Here is a 13963-nt window from a genome sequence, read left to right on the forward strand (position 1 = left end):
TCATGATTGGGGTGATTCTTCTTTGATCTTGAAAATTTATTTAAGCCCCATGATGAATATGAGATTGATAATAGTGTTTGCAATATTATTGAAAGTGGGTTTGGAAGAGTGTCAACTTTAGATCCCACATATTTGGAGAATGTTCAATCTTATGAATTTTTGATAAAAGTGGGTTTGGAGAGGTCATGACTTTAGTTAATGTTAATCCCACTATTTTGGAAGAGTGTCAACTTTGCATACATGTGGATCTTGTTAAGAATATGTTTTGTGATAGCTATATTGTTGAATTTGCTTATGATCCTACATGTAATTATTATGAGAGAGGAAAATATGGTTGTAGAAATTTTCATGTTACTAAATTACCTCTCGTTATGTTGAGATTGCTATTGTTTCTTTCCGCTTCCTTGCATATGCTAGTTTTTGCTTGCCTTGATAATTTGTTTGCCTATAAGATGCCTATGCATAGGAAGTATGTTAGACTTAGATGTGTTTGTCACGTGTTTTATGATGCTCTCTTTGTGCTTCAATTCTTGTCTTTCATGTGAGCATCGTTGAAATCTTATGCCTAGCTGGGCGTTTAAAGATAGCGCTTGTTGGGAGGCAACCCAATTTTATTTTTTCCTTGCTTTTTGTTCCTGTTTAGTAATAAATAATTTATCTAGCCTCTGTTTTGGTTGTGTTTTTTGTGTTTAATTAGTGTTTGTGCCAAGTAGAACCATTGGGAAGACTTGGGGAAAGTCTTTTTGATCTTGCTGTAAAAAACAGAAACTTTAGCGCTCACGAGAATTGCTGCCATTTTTATTGGAGAGTGCTATTTAGTTAATTATTTTTGCAGATGATTAATAGATAAATTCCTCACGTCCAGAAATTTATTTTAGAATTTTTGGGGTTCCAAGTTTGCGTTAGCTACAGATTACTACAGACTGTTCTGTTTTTGACAGATTCTATTTTTCGTGTGTTGTTTGCTTATTTTGATGAATCTATGGCTAGTAAATAGTTTATAAACCATAGAGAAGTTGGAATACAGTAGGTTTAACACCAATATAAATAAAGAATGAGTTCATTACAGTACCTTGAAGTGGTGTTTTGTTTTCTTTCGCTAACGGAGCTCACAAGATTTTCTGTTAAGTTTTGTGTTGTGAAGTTTTCAAGTTTTGGGTAAAGATTTGATGGATTATGGAACAAGGAGTGGCAAGAGCCTAAGCTTGGGGATGCCCAAGGCACCCCAAGGTAAAATCCAAGGACACCAAAAAGCTAAGCTTGGGGATGCCCCGGAAGGCATCCCCTCTTTTGTCTTCGTTCATCGGTAACTTTACTTGGAGCTATATTTTTATTCACCACATGATATGTGTTTTGCTTGGAGCGTATTGTATGATTTGAGTCTTTTCTTTTTAGTTTACCACAATCATCCTTGCTGTACACACCTTTTTGAGAGAGACACACATGAAAATATTTATTAGAATACTCTATGTGCTTCACTTATATCTTTTGAGCTATATAGTTTTTGCTCTAGTGCTTCACTTATATCTTTTAGAGCACGGGTGGTTTATTTTATAGAAATAATTGATCTCTCATGCTTCACTTATATTATTTTGAGAGTCCTTTAGAACAACATGGCAATTTGCTTTTAGGCATAATAAAACTTTCATATAAGTGCATTGAATACTAGAGAAGTTTGATACTTGATAATTGTTTTGAGATATGGAGATGGTGATATTAGAGTCATGCTAGTTGAGTAGTTGTGAATTTGAGAAATACTTGTGTTGAAGTTTGTGATTCCCGTAGCATGCACGTATGGTGAACCTTATGTGATGAAGTCGGAGCATGATTTATTTATTGATTGTCTTCCTTATGAGTGGCGGTCGGGGACGAGCGATGGTCTTTTCCTACCAATCTATCCCCCTAGGAGCATGCGCGTAGTACTTTGTTTTGATAACTAATAGATTTTTGCAATAAGTATGTGAGTTCTTTATGACTAATGTTGAGTCCATGGATTATACGCACTCCACCCTTCCACCATTGCTAGCCTCTCTAGTACCGCGCAACTTTCGCCGGTACCATAAACCCACCATATACCTTCCTCAAAACAGCCACCATACCTACCTATTATGGCATTTCCATAGCCATTCCGAGATATATTGCCATGCAACTTTCCACCGTTCCGTTTGTTATGACACGCTTCATCATTGTCATATTGCCATGCATGATCATGTAGTTGACATCGTATTTGTGGCAAAGCCACCGTTCATAATTTTTTCATACATGTCACTCTTGATTCATTGCATATCCCGGTACACCGCCGGAGGCATTCACATAGAGTCATATTTTGTTCTAAGTATTGAGTTGTAATTCTTGAGTTGTAAGTAAAAAGTGTGATGATCATCATTATTAGAGCATTGTCCCAGTGAGGAAAGGATGATGGAGACTATGATTCCCCCACAAGTCGGGATGAGACTCCGGACGAAAAAAAAAAAAAGAGGCCAAAAGAAAAAGAAAGAAGGCCCAAATAAAAAATGAGAGAAAAAGAGAGAAGGGACAATGTTACTATCCTTTTTCCACACTTGTGCTTCAAAGTAGCACCATGATCTTCATGATAGAGAGTCTCCTATGTTGTCACTTTCATAAACTAGTGGGAATTTTACATTATAGAACTTGGCTTGTATATTCCAATGATGGGCTTCCTCAAATTGCCCTAGGTCTTCGTGAGCAAGCAAGTTGGATGCACACCCACTTAGTTTCTTTTGTTGAGCTTTCATACACTTATAGCTCTAGTGCATCCGTTGCATGGCAATCCCTACTCACTCACATTGATATCTATTGATGGGCATCTCCATAGCCCGTTGATACGCCTAGTTGATGTGAGACTATCTTCTCCTTTTTGTCTTCTCCACAACCACCATTCTATTCCACCTTATAGTGCTATGTCCATGGCTCACGCTCATGTATTGCGTGAAGATTGAAAAAGTTTGAGAACATCAAAAGTATGAAACAATTGCTTGGCTTGTCATCGGGGTTGTGCATGATTAAATATTTTTGTGTGATGAAGATAGAGCATAGCCAGACTATATGATTTTGTAGGGATAACTTTCTTTGGCCATGTTATTTTGAGAAGACATGATTGCTTAGTTAGTATGCTTGAAGTATTATTATTTCTATGTCAATATTAAACTTTTATCTTGAATCTTTCGGATCTGAACATTCATGCCACAATAAAGAAAAAATACATTGAGAAATATGTTAGGAAGCATTCCACATCAAAAATTCTATTTTTTATCATTTACCTACTCGAGGACGAGCAGGAATTAAGCTTGGGGATGCTTGATACGTCTCCAACGTATCTATAATTTTTATTGTTCCATGCTATTATATTATCTGTTTTGGATGTTAATGGGCTTTATTTTACACTTTTATATTATTTTTGGGACTAACCTATTAACCGGAGGCCCAGCCCAAATTGCTTTTTTGCCTATTTAGTGTTTCGCAAAAGGAATATCAAACGGAGTCCAAACGGAATGAAACCTTCGGGAGCGTTATTTTTGGAACAAACGTGATCCAGGGACTTGGAGTGGACGTCAAGAAACAATCGAGGAGGCCACGAGGCAGGGGGCGCGCCTACCCCCTGGGCGCGCCCTCCACCCTCGTGGGCCCCTCGTTGCTCCACCGACCTACTTCTTCCTCCTATATATATCCATATACCCCGAAAACATCCAGGAGCACCATGAAACCCTATTTCCACCGCTGCAACCTTCTGTACCCAAGAGATCCCATCTTGGGGCCTTTTCCGGAGCTCCGCCAGGGGGCATTGATCACGGAGGGCCTCTACATCAACTCCATGGCCCCTCCGATGATGTGTGAGTAGTTTACCTCAGACCTTCGGGTCCATAGCTAGTAGCTAGATGGCTTCTTCTCTCTCTTTGGATCTCAATACAAAGTTCTCCTCGATTCTCTTGGAGATCTATTCGATGTAATCTTCTTTTGCGGTGTGTTTGTCGAGATCCGATGAATTGTGGGTTTATGATCAAGTTTATCTATGAACAATATTTGAATCTTCTCTGAATTCTTTTATGTATGATTGGTTTATCTTTGCAAGTCTCTTCGAATTATCAGTTTGGTTTGGCCTACTAGATTGATCTTTCTTGCAATGGGAGAAGTGCTTAGCTTTGGGTTCAATCTTGCGGTGCTCGATCCCAGTGACAGAAAGGGAAACGACACGTATTGTATTGTTGCCATCGAGGATAAAAAGATGGGGTTTATATCATATTGCATGAGTTTATCCCTCTACATCATGTCATCTTGCTTAAGGCGTTACTCTGTTCTTATGAACTTAATACTCTAGATGCATGCTGGATAGCGGTCGATGTGTGGAGTAATAGTAGTAGATGCAGGCAGGAGTCGGTCTACTTGTCACGGACGTGATGCCTATATACATGATCATGCCTAGATATTCTCATAATTATTTCGCTTTTCTATCAATTGCTCGACAGTAATTTGTTCACCCACCGTAATACTTATGCTATCTTGAGAGAAGCCACTAGTGAAACCTATGGCCCCCGGTCTATTTCTCCATCATAACAAGTTTCCCAATTCTATTTTATTTTGCAATCTTTACTTTCAATCTATATCAATAAAAAATACCAAAAAAATACTTATCTATTATTATTATCTCTATCAGAATCTCACTCCTGCGCAAGTGGGTCGTGAAGGATTGACAACCCCCTTTCGCGTTGGTTTGCGAGGTTCTTATTTGTTTGTGTAGGTACGAGGTGACTCGCGCGTGGTCTCCTACTGGATTGATACCTTGGTCTCAAAACCGAGGGTAATACTTAACGCTGCTTTGCTGCAATCACCCTTACTCTTCAAGGGAAACCAACGGAGTGCTCAAGAGGTAGCATTGACCATCTCAGTAGTGGCTGCGAGCGTATCTGGGGTCGGCTCGGTGGCTGCCTCCATCTTCTTGGAGCTCTCTGTCTCGTGGGGATCAGCCTCCGGCGTCTGCTCCAATATTGGCAGATCTTTGCCTGGTTCTCCTTGGTCCATAATGAAACTGAAGAATACTAGGAGACCACTAAAAGGAAAACACAATCGCAATGACAATGAAACAGAAAAGACAGTGAGGATCGGTTACTGCTTTGCAAAAGTTCTTTTTTTTCTCTGAACAAAAATATACCAACATCATGAATCAGCTTACCTTCCCTTTGTTGGGAGAGAAGAATAGTGGCAGATGCGAGTGTTGGCTTTCTTGAAGACGGTGAGGGAGAAGGGGATTCAGCGAAGAGTGAAATGATGGTTGCTTCGTCCATCAAACTTAGACTGTGGGGAGGTGGGGTTTTGTGATACGACAACTCGTTACTACCTCGCTACGACCGGGGTGACTCTCCGCCTGCATGCTGCCTTCAAATTTGGTGGATGGCATTTGGGCCTGCGCACGGCATGGCCCGCATGTCGGTGAACAAAAGTAAAACGACATTCAGTAGAGGGAGACGTTTCGATGACCTAGGAGGAGCCAGAAGCGGTAGTGTATCCACTGTACTAGTAGTAATTGTTTTTCTGGGTAGCTCTAGAGTGTCCCCACTGTACTAGTAGTAATTGTTTCTCTGGGCCCAAGACAAAACAACCCATCCACCCTAGTAAATAATAAAATCAATTCAAAAGCCCATATTTACTTAATGAGAGGCGCTACCCACACCCAGCACACCGCCCCCCCAAAAAACCTGGGTGCTCTTCTTCCTCCTCACTCCCACCCACCTCACGTCAGCTCGCTCCACTCGTACCCCCAAATTCCTCACCTCACTCCTACAGAAAACCCCAGCTCCCCTTCTTTCTCACTACTACAAAAAAACCCCAGCTCCCCTTCTTCACTCGCACTACAACTAGGCTCATTATTCGTTACTCTGCTCAAATCCGTGAGGGCGCGACGCCCTCGAGGAAAATGGAGTCGGCTGACCCCAGTGGCGACGCCTGTTGTAGATCCCACACCCAGCAGCGCGGGAGAAGCGGCGACCCCACCCCCACAGATCCCAGGAACCTTAGAATCTCGGGTGGACCGCATCAGCGATCTCCCGGACGCCATCCTTGGGGAGATCATCTCGCTTCTCCCACCAAGGATTGCTGCTGCAACCCAAAGTCCTCTTCATTCGGTGGCGGCCCTCTATGGCACACCGTGCCCTTAATCTCGACTTGTCCAGCTATCTCTCTTCAATGATTTTGAAATCCCAGAGCCATCATCTCCTCCCACCAGGGCTTCCGTTCAAAAGCCTCTGGCATCCCGTCATGCTACTTGAGCAAGCATACCATGCCCTGCAACGGTGGACGCCTGGTTGAAATCCCCTGAATTCATAGAACTACAGTTGCTTGAGTTCTAACTATTCCCTTGGAATCACCTAACCAGATTACCGAACGCCATCTACTATGGCCCTCAGCACCGATGTCATCTCGGCGGTTTTCCTCCTCTCTCCACACCGCCACCTTTGCGCTGTGCTACCTACCAGACAATCTGGTACTAAACCTTCGACTCCCATTTCTCAAAAACTTTCACTTGTGCGGGTTCGTATATGGAGGCCTCATTGCACAACATCATCCACTCCCAGTTGCCCTGCTCGTGGAGTGCTTGGTGCTTGTTTTCACAGTTAGAATCGGTTTGTCTCAAATAAAGTCGCCTAACCTTGTAGAATTGAATTCTTTTGAGGAAGGCAGCTCAATCATCCAAGATGCCCCCTTCACTTCAAAGGTTGATCCTTAATTCTAGTTATCACCATCGCAAATAACCGACCTCTCTGCGCCTAAAACTGGAGACCTTGGTGTAAATACATGATCTTCTGTGCTCAATTTCAAATATGGTGTTTTGGCTCCACAGTTCTTCACAGGTACTTTATATTATCATCTACACTTGTAACCATAAGTTGCATTTTAATTTCTAGCGCATAAGTTATATGTCATCTCGGAGTACACATTTGTACTAATATTATGTTCTATGCTCAATGAAGAGTTTCTCCATGGATAGCCTATCAAATGGTGTGGATTCTGTCAAAGATCTTATATATCCAAATAAATAGTTTTTGATCTGAACAAGATTATGGGTTCTGGCAATGCTTTCCAATGTCTGGAAGAAGTTGTATAAAGGTGATAATTTTCACGCACATTGGAAGCGCCATATAGTGGTACTAGGAATTAACCTTCAGTTGTTGCTCTTTCGACACTCTTTTTTAGACCTTAAATGTTTTTCAATCTTTCATGTCTATAGGCAACAGGACGGGGTAAGAAAGTTATAACCAATCGGTGATTCGTAAGCACCGGGATTTTCTCACTTCTCATGACAATTCGATGAAGACAATAACGCTAGAACGATATGTAGCCAACCATGCAAACACTAGATTTGTCACATTCCTTCCTGCTGAATGCGAGGTTACTATTGTCCCATCAGGCTTAAGTTTATCAGCAGCAATGGTTTTGGAACGGATGGGTATGGTCGAAGAGCAAAAAAGGAGTTTCAGGTGGGCAAAAAAAGAGCTTCTGAAAACATGTCGGGCTTCTATTTACAACATATTGTGGTCATAATCCAGTAAATTTTATCGACCCAGGATGTCATTCTATGGACCTGACCGATCCATTTTGACTGTGACTGCCGAAATAGTGCGGAGTTAGATGTTGTTCCCTTTTCTCAACCTGGGTTTTGTCTAAACCTGATGAACAATTAACTCGTGCTTTTGTACAGTTTGTAAGCTGGAGTTAGATGTTTGCCCTTTTCAACTCGGTTGTGACTGTCATATTTTCTTTGAAACAAGGCAAATGGCTTGCCATTCGTTTAATTTAGAGTGAAATATTGTAGCAAATCCCAACCAAGGGAAATAACATCACTCTTGTCGGCTGCTTGAGCTCACTGTGCATTACAAAAGCCAAGTGATTAGCCCCCACCAGAACCCACAAACTTATTTTGAACTAGCACACCAAATGGGTTGTAAATTTTCATAGGAAAGGTTCATGACCATGACAGATTTGGATTCTGACATTTGGGACCCACGAGGAAATAGCCTATCCAAGGTGGTGTCAACTTACTAGCTAGTCAACAAACGATTCTGCCTACCAACCGTTGGATTGACATCCAACATCTGTCGTGTATCTTCTATCTCTTGTCTTCTTCCTCCAACCGCCCAAACCAAACCACCCCGTCAGCTCCGCCTGCTCCCACCTCCCATGGCTGGTTGCGCCTCTGCCGCCCTACTGTACCCTCCAACATTGGTCGGTCCCTCCCTCTATTCCCCCACACGTCCTGTTATTCTCCGGTGACGTCAGCCCCAACACGCACCCACACCTGAACCAGTCAACCCTCGTACTCCCATCCGCCTGCGACTGGACCGGCGCATCTTCCACAGCTCATATTCGTTCTGTTCGAGGCCTTGCCATCGTCCTCCGCCTTGGTTCACTATCCGTGCGCGGTGCGCCGCCCTCTTACGTTGTCAACATCATCAACAACCGAGAGGACCAAGGAGATGACTGTACGTGGAGAGGATGACAGTAGGGACCAACGAGCGTCATGGCAGTACGCAAGCAAGTGCCTCATTATTACAAGCCCAAAAAATGGTTCCTCCTAATGGTTGGACATCTGGGGCTCACGCCATTGTCAACGCAGTCAATAAACGAGAGAATTACACAACGAGCGGCTTACACCAGGGACCCAGCAGGTCGCGCAGTTGTTATTTACTTTTTTTAGGAACAAGCAGTTGTTATTTATACTAGTTTAAGCGATGGATCAGGGTAACAAGGGGGCTGTGCGAGGGCTATGGGCCGTCTAGCCAGGGTTTTATTTATGTTTACCACATCATGAGCCCAGTTTTGTTTTTTTTCTTGCTGAAAATGGCTAGCCCAGTTCTAATTTTTTTTAAGAAATACCCAAACGAGGCCTACTTGCTTTATCAGCCCTGCTGGGCTGCAAATCTTTGAAGACAAGGAGAGAGTTTCAATTGGTTTGCCCAGAAATGGGTTGTACATTTTTAAAACACATCAAACCGGGAATTAGTTTCATTTTTTTAATTACAAGATTTTAAATTCCATTGATTTTTATGCCTGGACAATTATTTGGATTTTATATTTATATAAATTATTTTTCAAAATATTTTTGAATGTGACTCGATATTTCGGGATTAAAAATAGTTGACCGCGTCGAAATATGCAAAATTTCGTATAATTTTTAACCGTGGCCACAATATGGGGTGTAATGCTAACAAAAAGAAGATGGGCTCCAAAAAAAATCTTAAGAATTGGAAAATGGGCTGTAAATTATTAGAAAATAATGACAGATGGGTTGTATGTTGTTTTCCATAGATTTGAGGCTGACTTGTGCGCCTACTACAGGTTGACGCGTATCCTTTCCTGAAAAAAGGTTGACACACGCACAACGCCGTGTCAACTTAGTCAACACATGAGAGTAGTGACTGTTGGATGTCCATCCAACGGCCGTCGTGCTTCTTCAATCTCTGCTCTTCCTGCTCCAACCACTCAAACAAGCGCCGGCGGGACTGCTTGCTACCTCCTCCCGCGGCCGGCTATGCTGCCGCACAGGCCTCATCGCCCCACCGTACGCTCATCACTGGTCTAGCCATCCCTCTACTCATCCACACCCGTTGTTATTCTCCGGCGACAGTAGACGAACCAGTAAACCCTCGTACTCCTCTCCGTATGGGAAACAACTGTCGAGTCTTCCCTGGCTCCGTTTCGTTCCCTTCCTAGGCCTCGCCGTCGTCCACCGCCCTGGTGCTCTCGGCGCAGCGTGGTCAACGCGGTCAAGAACGACATCCATCGGAAGTGGACTGTACATGGAGAGGCTAACAGTTGGGTCCACGTCCGCACGCAAGGAAATGCCTCCTTATTACGCGCAAAATAATGATTCCTCCACCTGACATCTGGGACCCACCGGAAGGGCCTCTGTATTTCACGAAAAAAACATTCCCCCGCTGACAGGCCGGACCCACCAGCTATATCTTTGCATCAAGGAAGTGCCTCGTTATTACGCACACAAAAATGAATACCCCCCTTGCTAGCTGGGACCCACCATAGTGGGAGGCTGACTTGTGGGCCTACTAAGGTGACGGGGACGAAGGGCTTTGTCAACTTAGTCAATATGAATGATTCTAGCTCCAGTGACCGTACGATGTCCATCCAACGGCCGTAGTGCTTCTTCAACCTCTGGTCTTCTTGCTCTAGCTGCCCAGAGCAGCGGCGGTCGTGCCGCCTGCTCCTGTCACCCGTGGTCGGCTGTGCTGCTGCGGAGGCCTCACTGCCCCCTACTACTCCCACCGCTGGCCAGACCTCTGCGGCGACGGCAGCCTCACACCGCAGCCGAACCAGTGAACCCTCGTACTCCTCTCCGCATGCGCTTCCACTATCGCGTCTTCCCCGGCTCCGCGTCGTCACGTTCCTAGGTCTCCCCGTCGTCCACCGCCCTGGTACTCTCGACGCGGCATGGTCAATGTGGTCAAGGAACGACTTCCATCGAAAGAGTACTGTACGTGGAGAGGCTGACAGCTGGGTCCACGGCCGCAGCAAGGAAGTGCATCCTTATTACGCGGAAAAATAATGATTCCTCCACCTGACAATAGGGACCCACCGGACGGGCCACCATATTTCGTGAAAAAAAATGTTTCCCCCTGACTGCTGGGACCCACCAGCTACATCTTCGCACGCAAGGAAATGCCTGATAGTCGGGGCCCACCTGGTCGAAGCGTACATAGCGTTGTCATTCTGGTCGTGAACGTGTACGTACATACTGGTCGATCGGTCTCTCTGCAAGTATGAACCGTGGTCGAGTAAGTAGCAGCACCTGTTGTTGTAGAGAACTCGACATAGCAGTTTATGCAGTCCCGTCTAAGTCCTGTACACGTACGTACAGCCACAGGGCAAAAAATACGGCCACGTACATACATACGGGTGGGGTCTCAAGCGCGTACTCGCTCATATATATATGGACGGCCAGGGCTTGTGTACATGGAGAGGAAACGTACGGCAGCAACGGCGTCCTGTTCATCGGGCAACGAACTGGCTGGGTCGAAACGGAGAAACAGTGTCCTGTTCATTGGGAGGCAACCGGCTGGATTGGAATATGTCGTGTTCATCGAGAGCCAACCGGCTTGGACGGAACAGCCGATCAAAACAAGGCCTGGCGTACCGCAGAACGGAGGAAACGGCCTTGTGTTCGACCAGCCACGGTCGAAACAGGATCCTGTTCATCGGGAGGGGTCTGGCATACCGCAAAACGGAGGAAACGGACTTCTACTGGACCTCCTACGGTCGAAACGGGGTCCTGTTGATCGGGAGGGGTGTGGCGTACCGCAAAATGGAGGAAACGGACTTGTGTTGGAGCGCTACGGTCGAAACGGTGGTCCTGGTCATCAGGAGGGGTGTGGCGTACTGCAAAATGGGACTCCATGGGATGTTGTTCATCTCCACCATCGACCTCCTCCAGCCTCCACGGGCTATTGTTCATCCACCGTCGACCTCCTCCATCCTCCACCTGCGACTGATCATCCACGGGCTCCTGTTCATCCAGCCTCCACCGCTCCTCCACCAGCTACTGTTCAACCAGCCCTCTCCACGGGGTCCTGTTCAACCACCCCTCCATGGGCTACTGCTCATCCATCCCTCCACCGGCTACTATTCAACCAGCCCTCCACGGGGTCATGTTCATCCAGCCCTCCACGGGGGCCTGTTCATCCACCCCCAACCGGCTCTATCGGGGTCTTGTTCATCCAGCGGCAACGGCCTCTACTACCATGGGGTCCTGTTCATCCAACCCCCCACTGGGAACTGTTCATCCACCCCCCAACAACACTCATTGTTCATCAAGGGAAGGAGGCAGCAGGGTTCGATTGGCTTCAGTTAGTGATACGTCTCCAACGTATCTATAATTTTTTATTGTTCCATGCTATTATATTATCTGTTTTGGATGTTTAATGGGCTTTAATATGCACTTTTATATTATTTTTGGGACTAACCTATTAACCGAAGGCCCAGTGCAAATTGCTGTTTTTTGCCTATTTCAGTGTTTCGCAGAAAAGGAATATCAAACGGAATCCAAACGGAACGAAACCTTCGCGAGGATCTTTCTTGGAACAAACGCAACCCAGGAGACTTGGAGTACAAGTCTGGAAGTCCGCGAAGCTTCCACGAGGCAGGGGGCGCGCGGGGGGTAGGCGCGCCCCCACCCTCGTGGGCCCCACGGAGCTCCACCGACGTACTTCTTTCGCCTATATATACCCATGTACCCTAAAAACATCCAGGAGAGCCACGAAACCACTTTTCCACCGCCGCAACCTTCTGTACCCGTGAGATCCCATCTTGGGGCCTTTTCCGGCGATCTGCCGGAGGGGGATTCGATCACGGAGGGCTTCTACATCAACACCATAGCCTCTCCGATGATGTGTGAGTAGTTTACCACAGACCTTCGGGTCCATAGTTATTAGCTAGATGGCTTCTTCTCTCTCTTTGGTTCTCAATACAAAGTTCTCCTCGATGTTCTTGGAGATCTATTCGATGTAATACTCTTTTGCGGTGTGTTTGCCGAGATCCGATGAATTGTGGGTTTATGAATTTGATTATCTATGAATATTATTTGGTTCTTCTCTGAATTCTTATATGCATGATTTGATATCTTTGCAAGTCTCTTCGAATTATCGTTTAGTTTGGCCTACTAGATTGATCTTTCTTGCAATGGGAGAAGTGCTTAGCTTTGGGTTCAATCTTGCGGTGTCCTTTCCCAGTGACAGCAGGGGCAGCAAGGCACGTATTGTATTGTTGCCATCGAGGATAAAAAGATGGGGTTTATATCATATTGCTTGAGTTTATCCCTCTACATGCGTTACTCCGTTCTTATGAACTTAATACTCTAGATGCATGCTGGATAGCGGTCGATGTGTGGAGTAATAGTAGTAGATGCAGAATCGTTTCGTCTACTTGACATACGGACGTGATGCCTATATTCATGATCATTGCCTTAGATATCATCATAACTATGCGCTTTTCTATCAATTGCTCGGCAGTAATTTGTTCACCCACCGTAATATATGCTATCATGAGAGAAGCCACTAGTGAAACCTATGGCCCCCGGGTCTACTTTACATCATATAAGTTTCCGATCTATAATTCTAGTTTACTTTATTTATTTTGCAATCTTTATTTTTCCAATCTATACAACAAAAATACCAAAAATATTTATCTTATTATCTTTATCAGATCTCACTTTTGCAAGTGGCCGTGAAGGGATTGACAACCCCTTTATCGCGTTGGTTGCAAGGTTCTTGATTGTTTGTGCAGGTACTAGGCGATTTGCGTGTAGTCTCCTACTGGATTGATACCTTGGTTCTCAAAAACTGAGGGAAATACTTACGCTACTTGTTTGCATCACCCTTTCCTCTTCAAGGGAAAACCAACGCATGCTCAAGAGGTAGCAAGAAGGATTTCTGGCGCCGTTGCCGGGGAGATCTACGCTCAAGTCAAGACATACCAAGTACCCATCACAAACTCTTATCCCTCACATTACATTATTTGCCATTTGCCTCTCGTTTTCCTCTCCCCCACTTCACCTTTGCCGTTTTATTCGCCCTTTTTCGTTCGCCTCTTTTCGCTTGCTTCTTGTTTGCTTGTGTGTTGGATTGATTGTTTGTCACGATGGCTCAAGATAATACTAAATTATGTGACTTTTCCAATACCAACAACAATGATTTTATTAGCACTCCGATTGCTCCTATTACCGATGTGAATCTTGTGAAATTAATGTTGCTTTGTTGAATCTTGTCATGAAAGATCAATTTTCGGCCTTCCTAGTGAAGATGCCGCTACCCATCTAAACAACTTTGTTGATTTGTGCGATATGCAAAAGAAGAAAGATGTGGATAATGATATTGTTAAATTGAAGCTATTTCCGTTTTTCACTTAGAGATCATGCTAAACTTGGTTTTCTTCTTTGCCTAAAAAT

Source organism: Triticum urartu, chromosome 7 (assembly GCF_003073215.2).
Source record: "Triticum urartu cultivar G1812 chromosome 7, Tu2.1, whole genome shotgun sequence".
NCBI classification, from domain to species: Eukaryota; Viridiplantae; Streptophyta; class Magnoliopsida; order Poales; family Poaceae; genus Triticum; species Triticum urartu.